The sequence below is a fragment of the Myxocyprinus asiaticus genome, chromosome 13 (genome assembly GCF_019703515.2).
Source record: "Myxocyprinus asiaticus isolate MX2 ecotype Aquarium Trade chromosome 13, UBuf_Myxa_2, whole genome shotgun sequence".
In the NCBI taxonomy this organism is placed as follows: domain Eukaryota; kingdom Metazoa; phylum Chordata; class Actinopteri; order Cypriniformes; family Catostomidae; genus Myxocyprinus; species Myxocyprinus asiaticus.
Window position 1 is genome coordinate 22037842 of NC_059356.1, and position 8909 is coordinate 22046750.

Genomic DNA, 8909 nt, shown 5'->3' on the forward strand with positions numbered 1-8909 from the left:
CTCCTGGGATTTTCACACCCAACAGTCTCTAGAATTTACTCCGAATGGTGCCAAAAACAAAAAACATCCAGTGAGTTCTGTGGACGGAAATGCCTTGACTGAGAATGGCCAGACTGGTTCGAACTGACAAAGTCTACGGTAACTCAGATAACCACTCTGTACTATTGTGGTGAGAAGAATAGTTGTTTTAGCAGCACGAGGGGGACCTACACAATATTAGGCAGGTGGTTTTAATGCTGTGGATGACTGGTGTATATTCAATCAGGTCGAGTGTGTTTGCATGCACAACAATACACTGATAAATCAGTTTATTTAAAAAAAAACTAACTCAAATACTTGAAGTCACTGGATTAATCTCTGCTTTTCAAATTCTTGGTCGAAACTGAAAATTCTGGAAACACTGGGCTGAAAAACAAAAATTAGGCTATTATTTTAAATCTGAATTATGTAATTTCTGCAACACTAGCACCACCAAATGCAATTGCAAAAATACACAATGTTTACAGCTTTCTGAATACACCCCTCATCTGCTGTTGATTGAACAGTCAGATAGTCCAGCACACAACTCACGTTACTGGTCAAGTAATGTTGGTGGGCAGGGTCTAAACAGGCCACAAAAAACAAATAATTTTTTTGGTGTGCCAAAGATACACAGCATTTACAGGTTTTGATAAAATTAACCTATGAGTGACTTTTAGTTGTCTCTACATATTAAGCTGGGATGGAAGAAAGTATTTTAACACTGAAAAAGTTACATACTTCATCTTTAAATTAAAATTTGGTTGGAACAATCAAATCCGGTCACAGAAACACAGAAAAAACACATGGAAATAAAGCATTGTTTATGTTAACATTAAAGTCCATATCCCCAGAGGTGTAGTGATCGCTCTCTTGGTCATAAGCACATTAATAAAGATTGTTTTCCAGTACTCCCATATTGTGTGTTATTGTGTGTTCTGGTCATTACTGTCAAGCTCCATTATGAAATTAAAGAAACATAAAAGCACAATTAAAGTTGTCCATGTGACTTGTGCATTATGTTCAAAGTCTCTTGAAGCCATCCAACAGTTTTGTGAATCGCAAAGGATATGTTTAATCCCAAGTAAATATACAGTCTGCATGCGCAGCACGCTTCAGTGAATAAATGCTGCTCTGTTGTTGACACAAACAGCACACGCTGCTCTTGATGTGCTCGAAATAAAATTAAGACTGAAATGTAATTATTGTATAATACAAGCTATTATTATTATTAACAATAATAATATTACAAATTAAAATCATATTTAAATTAACAAAGTAATGTGATATCCTATCACAAAGTGAGCACAAAACAGATCCACTAAGAATCCATACCACATTCCAGGTCCACATTTAATGTGGGGAAAGAATTAATAAATTAAAGAAAAAAATAATTTTGTGCCAAAACAACTGGCTTCATGTTCACTGAATTTTCACTGGAATTGGAGTAAATTCTGCTGCTGCTCTACCTGGTAGAGTAGCTCACATTAGGCCTATAGGTTTAGGCTACATGTTTTTTTATGTAATTCTCTTCTGTCTGCTCTATTTTATAATTAATTGTGTAGTTACAGAAAAAGTGGGTTTTGGTGCATCCCTAAGAATAACATTTAGAATGTAATCATTCTGAACAAATTTTTATTTAAAATAATGTTTTCTGGTTTTCAGCCTTGTGTGTCCACAATTTTCAGTGAAGGCCAAGAATTTTCATTTCGGTGCATCACTATTTAAAATCTTAAAACCTCTTTTTTCTACTGGTTAGCTCATTAGTAGAGACGTCAAGACCTGAAATAGATGTGTCAGATAGGAGTGATATCCGAATTGTCCAGTGCTGTGGTACTCCAGGACCAGAATAGAGAAACACTGACCTAGACCATCCAACAATAAAAGACCATCAAAACCATTATTCTCCACATATACCATCAAAAACAACTGTGTAAAAACAAATGACCATGCTGCGCCCAGGAACTGATGTGACCTATTCCTCCATCATCTGAAATGCAAGTCCACAGGCCATACTAATCAATGACCGGCCACATGACACGCATTCAGTGCACACTAATCCTGCATAAGGGACAACTTAAAACCACAAAAGCAGTTCAGCACAGCTGTAAAGGGCAAGCTACTCCGATCCCACTCAATACTGAAGAAGGAAAGCATGCAAGGCAAGTGCCAACATGTCTGCATGACTTTAAGGATCTACAGTAGAAGTGTGTTTGGTGGCAGAACGAACTGAGCAGCAAGAAAAAGCAGGTGTAGATTTCACCACAATCCATGAACTTTTGCTCAAAAAAAGTACAAATGTCTTGACTTACTCCAAGAAAAGGCAGGTCCTCTTGACCTGCAGGGTTGACTGAACAAAGGTATGGTGCATGTTACACAAGACACAATGCTTTTTAAGGAACACACGCATGTGCAATGTAGTGCTTACTGCTACTGCAGCCGGTTCTGTCACTTTGTGTAAACAGGTAAAAAGTTGTCTTATAAATAATCCTTTGGAGATGTCTTTGAATTCAAAGAACATGCAATATACTCAATAATGCATCTATTGTAACATGCCCGACTTAAAAGTATGTTCACTCTCCATTTCAGCTTGACTTGATAAATTCCAGACAGCTCTGTAGTTAAGTCAGATGATCCGCTCTAAAGGGAACATCACTCGCCCAGTTGTCCTCTAGAGACCCTGTTTGGCTAATTAGAGGATGCAAAACACTAAATGGTGAAGATGCATATTCTGCAAAAAATGATCACACAAAAACAACAGGCACGATTCTCCTCAATCACGGGTGTGTCCATCAACCAATCCAAGGGTTGTTTTTGGATCTGTAAGCAATGTCAATATTATGGGGGTAAACATTTTCCATCCAGTAAATCTTTGACATCGTGATCACATTGTCTACAATCTGTGTGGCAGTGTCGACAAAACAAACTGGTTAAAACACAAATCCATCTTTACACACACTTAAGTGAAGTTATTTAGATTAAACAGTAAATCACAGAGACACTTACAACAAACAAAACTATTATGGGAACAACGTAAACTGAGCATAAAGTAGGCTATTTCAAGAAAATCTAAGAAAGAGCTACATAAAGTATGTACATACAGTAGTAGTAAATAACATTTATGTAAGCTATCTTAGCAAGACCAGCAACACTTCGTTCACAGGCTGAATGGACAAAAAAACATTACAATATAATATGTTTGCGTTACAGCTGAATGAAAATAAACTATTATATTAACGCAAAATACCTAGGAAGAATTGTTATCAACAGTTTAAGAAACCAAGGCCGATTAGAAATGACTGAAGTATCAAGCTAACTTAAAATTGATAGCACGCTAGCCACTCCAAGCTAATAACACGTATAATCAATACCAAAACACACATTACATTTACGCATATGTGCAAGTATACAGTGTGCAACGGTTACAGTAGAGACTTTTAAAGTTTATCAAACGTTTCCTTTAAAATAAACTTGCTAACTAGCTGGCTGCAGAGAGCATAATGAAAGTTTCCGCAAGTGTGGGAACTTTTTAAAACCAAGCTATTTTATGCGGCTCGTTTGTGTTTTTAAAATTAAGTAGCGGGGACATTGGTTAAAACAAAATATGTTAATGTTTTATTTGGATGCATAAAGACTGTTTAAATGTGTGAGATTTGAGTATTAGCTGCTCATGCTAGCTAAATGTAGCCAAGCTCCAACTAACTTGATCGTTTAACCAAATGTTGCACTAATTACACTCAAACACCAAAGAAACGCTGCTTTAACAAACTACTTCAGTTTCAGAAGTGTATTTATGCCAAAATCTCCTCTCCGCTCAAGGCGAAATCTGTGTTGTACTCGTTGGAGATATCGCTACACTGAGAGAAGCGACAAGAAAACGAAAACAGTAACTTACCAAACCTCCGGTGATGATGATGATGACCGGGAGTTACACCCGGCATAAGTACAAACTAAACGTATAAAAGAGATGGAAACTTTATTTTCAAGAAACAGACAAGATTTGCGGTGTTGGCGTTATTGTTAAATGTGCTGCGCTCTCTCTCTCTCTCTCTCTCTCTCTCTCTCTCTCTCTCTCTCTCTCTCTCTCATGGTGTGTCACTCACACCATTCAACATGGCGTTCCGACTGCACATTCATTCACCCCATGAGGGGCGAGACAAGCCAAAGGGTCTTTATTCTTAAAACTGTTTATTTCCGATAGATCACCGCTGTGAGCCTCTGTACAGCCGTTTAAGTCAACCATGTCACCCAAAAGTATTGCTCGGATACAATGAGTCAACATTTTCCGTCAATGATGCAATTATTTGAGATGAGTTGATTTAAAGGCGCAATATGTAACATTGACATCAAGCGTTTAAAATGGGAACTGCAGTCCAAATTTAAAATATTGGAGAGAGTTTGCCTGCTAACTTGTTTCAAATCTGGCAACCCGTAGTGTCGAAATACTACTGGGAAATGGGCAGTGGGCGGGATTACACAGGCCAAAACACAAACAGAAATTCCGGCCCGGAACGGACATTTCAATGAAGAATATACTGCTCTAGCATTGTTTTCGGAGAAGCCAGTATTTCAACTTAACATGTTTCCTAAATCTCTGATAACATATTATGATAATTTTATGCTACAGTAAATATATTACATATTGCTCCTTTAATGAAACTGATGAAGTTGGCGGAATGTGGCCCCCAAGTGGGCTGTGTCATAGTTTATATCTGACTGTGACCCCAAAGAGTTTCTAGAGGGTGGGGTGGGAAGAATTTAGAATGCCACTCATCTTCAAAATAGCAAACATCTGTGTAACTAACAGAGTGAGTGAATTACCATATAGGCCATAACATGATAATCACCCTAGGTCACAAGGCCAAAAACACAAAGTAGACACGATTTGGAGAGCTACTTTTAATGTATTACAGATATACATAATATAATGGTGCTATTTTAAACAGATGTATCAATACTAGTGAAATCAACAGTTCTTTGTCTTACACAGGATTAGTTTATTAAAGGTGCACTTAGTATTTTTGTGTTTAAAATGTCTTGGACTTACAAGGACACCTAGGGGTGTGGATGCAGCATCATTCAAACACAATAGTTTTCATTTACAGGTGCCATTTTTTAAATTTACTCTTTACAGTTAGCCTGGATTAATTTAATTCATGAGTGAAAATGTCCATCAACAGGGTTGTTATTGAGATTAAGCCAGTAGTATTCGGCTGGTCATGTGATCCTAAAATGGCAGCCCCCATGATGGGACCATCTCCATCTTTTCCAGCTTTTATAAGGTCACTGATATGACCGGAGCCTTTATTTCAAGTAAATGGTCATGATTTTATTCATATATGTATACATACATATGTTTCAGAATTACAACTCACTTTATTTAGGAGTAAAACTTTAAACTGAGGGGGAAAAAGAAAAGAAAACAGTGTGCACTTTTAAATATGAGTGTTCAGATATGTCTGTATTGAATAGATAGGTCTATATGTGCGCATTTAATGGTTTCCCTGTCAAAGACTTCTTGCTGTAACAACAAGCTGTTGATTAGCCAAATGCACACTAACCTAAGCTACTTTAAGTTTACTTACTTGCACCCAGCATATCAGTACAATGGCACGTGGTTCTAACTAGAGATTTTATTATGAACAACTTAGAAGAGGGAATAGATAAAAAAAAAGAGAGAGAGAAAAGGATACAACAGGCCTCATGAGCTGCTTTACATTTATTTACATTTATTCATTTAGCAAATGCTTGTTTTATCCAAAGCGACTTATAAATGAGGAAGTGATTCATCAGAAGCGCTTCATAGCCCCATTAACAAAAAAATGCCATATTTTGTTGGACATGTACCATGGTTGTACCATGACATTCTTTGGAGTACCTTAGAGTATACATAATAAATGTAATAGGATATTTGCTTATGCAAAGAGGAATGGCCAATCCACATTTTTAGAACCTTGATTGAATTATTTTTAAATAGAACTTAATGTGAATCTTCCATCATTATTGTTGGAAATTAACCTCTTGGATTTTACTCAGCACATAAATTCAGTCATTCTCATAAAAAATGTAAATAAATAATGCCTACAGTGGGCCCCCAACAATTCAGATACCATTGCAAGGGATCCCCCTTCCTAAAATTTAAAGATAGTTATATATTTTCATGTATAAAGACCCCTTTTATTTTGTCATTGCACTAAAGCTCAAAGAAATTCTTAAAATATATCTGGATTTTTATTACAACCCTTATAACACTCCGTGCACAGGTTTAGAAACAAATAATAAGTGTCTATGTCTTACTGTAAAAAACTATGGCTGTCAACAGAATGAAATGATCATGATTAATCTAATGATTTCTGAATAAAACAGTAATAATGTCAGAATCAATAAATTTTCACTTTTTCAATTCTGTTTTTTTTTTTTTTTTTTTTTTTTAAACACTTTATTTTCTCTGGACCCCCCTAGCACTCCTTTGCGCCCGCTGCAGGCTGAGTTAAGAGTAGAGTTAACAGTATTGACATGAGTAAAGCAATAGGGGCAGCATGCTCAAGATTTTCTTTTTTATCTATCTGGTTCCATTTCAGGCCGCAGCCCTGCAGAGTTTAGTTCCAGCCCTGCTCCAAAATGCCTGCTTGTAATCTTCAAGCACTCCTTGCTTAGCTGCTTCAGGTGTGTTTAATTAGGGTTGGAGCTAAACTCTGCTGGACTGTGGCCCTCCAGGAACCGAGTTTGACACCCTGTAAATGAATTGATCCTCTTTGAAAGTCTATGTACAAACATTGCCCCAATTTGAACCCCAGATAATAAGTGTCAGTACCATTTCGTCATTAAATATAAAATGTGGTAGCTAAACCATAGTATTGTTTCAACTGTGATTGAAATGTGCAGTCCTTTTCTTTCCTGTGTGGCTAGATTTCTTCCTGCTTACAGACCACGTCAAATGTTTATGAGAAGTAATTTTCCATTTATCAACGTAGAAATGTTTCCCATTACCTGCATAGTTTTCTTCACATGGCCTCTAGTCTGCCTTTGGTGTTCTCTTTGTAGTGTTTGAGAAAGAGTTTGTTGTGAGGTATATAGATAATTTGATGGGTTTGAATAATAAGGAGGCACCGGACCAACATAAAGACAAAATATTTTCACTAAAATTGCCTTTAGGTGGGATCAGACAAAATCTACTATTTTAGTTTAAGATTTGCCATATTCTGAAAATGATTTATTGATTAAAGATTGTTTAGTACATCAAAGTACACTCCATTTTGTCATCATGGAGGCTTAGGAGTCAGATTTGTTTTCATCTGTTAAAAAGAGAATATTCAATCCAGTCTTTGGTTGATAAAGAATAGTGCACCTGCTTTTTTTAAATAAGGATGTAAATGTTGTGGTGATTAATCACAGGACACAGGGGCATTATTAGTAAGTGAACAATGCTGGCAGCATATCTATATTTCTTTCTGCACTCTGTCAGTGAGAAACCTCTGTTTGTGGTTTTCTTGTTTCATGCTCAGGAAAAAAAAAAACAACCCACTAACAAGCATGATAATAAAAGCTGTCCACATACTTTAGTTTTTCTTTCCTGACATAAATGTTGAGTGAGATGTCAAAGTTGAAAGATTTTTCTTTCTGAGAGTACAATTAATGTTGCAGAAAGATTAAATGATTAAAGAGCATCACAAAGTTGTTAGAGGTAGTTATTTGTCTCATTCAATATTACAAAATTTGAAGTGCTTCAAATACAGGAGATTCAACTGTTTCATGCAATGAAAGGATATTTACTTGTGCTTAAACATCTTTAATTTGTCAACAACTGCACACCAAGAATAGCATTTTCTCACATGTAATCTTAAATCTGAGTGTTGCAAATGTCATGGTGCAAGATGTTTCTGTGATGAGGTAACAGTTAAAGTCAAGCAAAATGTTGAGTGCTGAGTGTATGCTGAGATTCCATCTGTGCAAACAGATTTATCACTTTTAAGTCCGCTCATGAAGCAAACTTTTTCCTTTTAGCCTAAAAATGTTCTGAAAAAGAATTAGTGAGCAGTCCTCATTCGCCCCGGGGAGTGTTTATAACATCAGCGCAGACAGCACTAATGACATTCTGCGTGCATAATGGATCCCATTACTGTTCCCTTGTATAGCCAATGACAAACCGTACATATTTGAAATTTCATATTGATGTCTAGAGTGTGACATCTTAGTTATAGGATCCCAAAGATGAGTAAGAAAGTGTATGCTGAGAGAACAGGATAATTTGTTGATGAACTCGTTTTCTACCATTAAGGAAAGTTAGCCCAAAAATGAAAATGCTGTCATAATTTACTCACCCTCATGTATTTTAAAACCCATGTGAATTTCTTTCTTCTGTGGAACACAAAAGCAGCAGCAATTCATGAAAATGGTGACAATGGCTGTCAGGCATTTTGCATTTCAGTCTGTTCCTTACATAAAGCTATTGTATAGGTTCGGAACTTGCAATATAGTGGATGAGTCGTATGGACTAATTATGATGCTTTTATGTTTTTACTAATTTTTATTAATTTATTTATTTTGCTTTGGAGCTTGACAACCCTTGGTCCCCATCCCCTTTCATTGTATGGATGAGAGCAGCGTGAACATTCTTCAAAACTTCTCCTTTTGTGATCCTTAGAAGAGAAAAGCCAAATTGATTTGGAATGGCATGAGAGAGCATAAATTATGACAGAACATACATTTTTGGATCAACTATCCCTTTAATTAAACAGCACCACTTTGGTAGAGAATAAAATGAGTGGGGTTTTCAGAGCAGTTTAGTCACAAAGCTCTTTTGGGAGATTTGCTTATCTCATTTGCTCATCAATCTTGAATTCTTTCAGATCAGCTCCTCAGCTGATTTCATTTGGACTCCATGCCAATCA

General features: G+C 36.4%; 1 protein-coding gene across 4 annotated transcripts in view; it reads right to left on the reverse strand.

Annotated features, from left to right (window-relative positions):
* The window catches only part of LOC127450905 (epsin-2-like), a 42880-nt gene extending 38610 nt beyond the window's left edge, over nucleotides 1-4270 (reverse strand). For all 4 annotated transcript variants that reach the window (XM_051715373.1, XM_051715372.1, XM_051715371.1 and 1 more), the window contains exon 1: nucleotides 3914-4270. The gene's annotated coding sequence lies outside the window, so the exon portion shown is untranslated. The remainder of the gene's footprint in view (nucleotides 1-3913) is intronic.
* Nucleotides 4271-8909: the final 4639 nt, after the last annotated feature.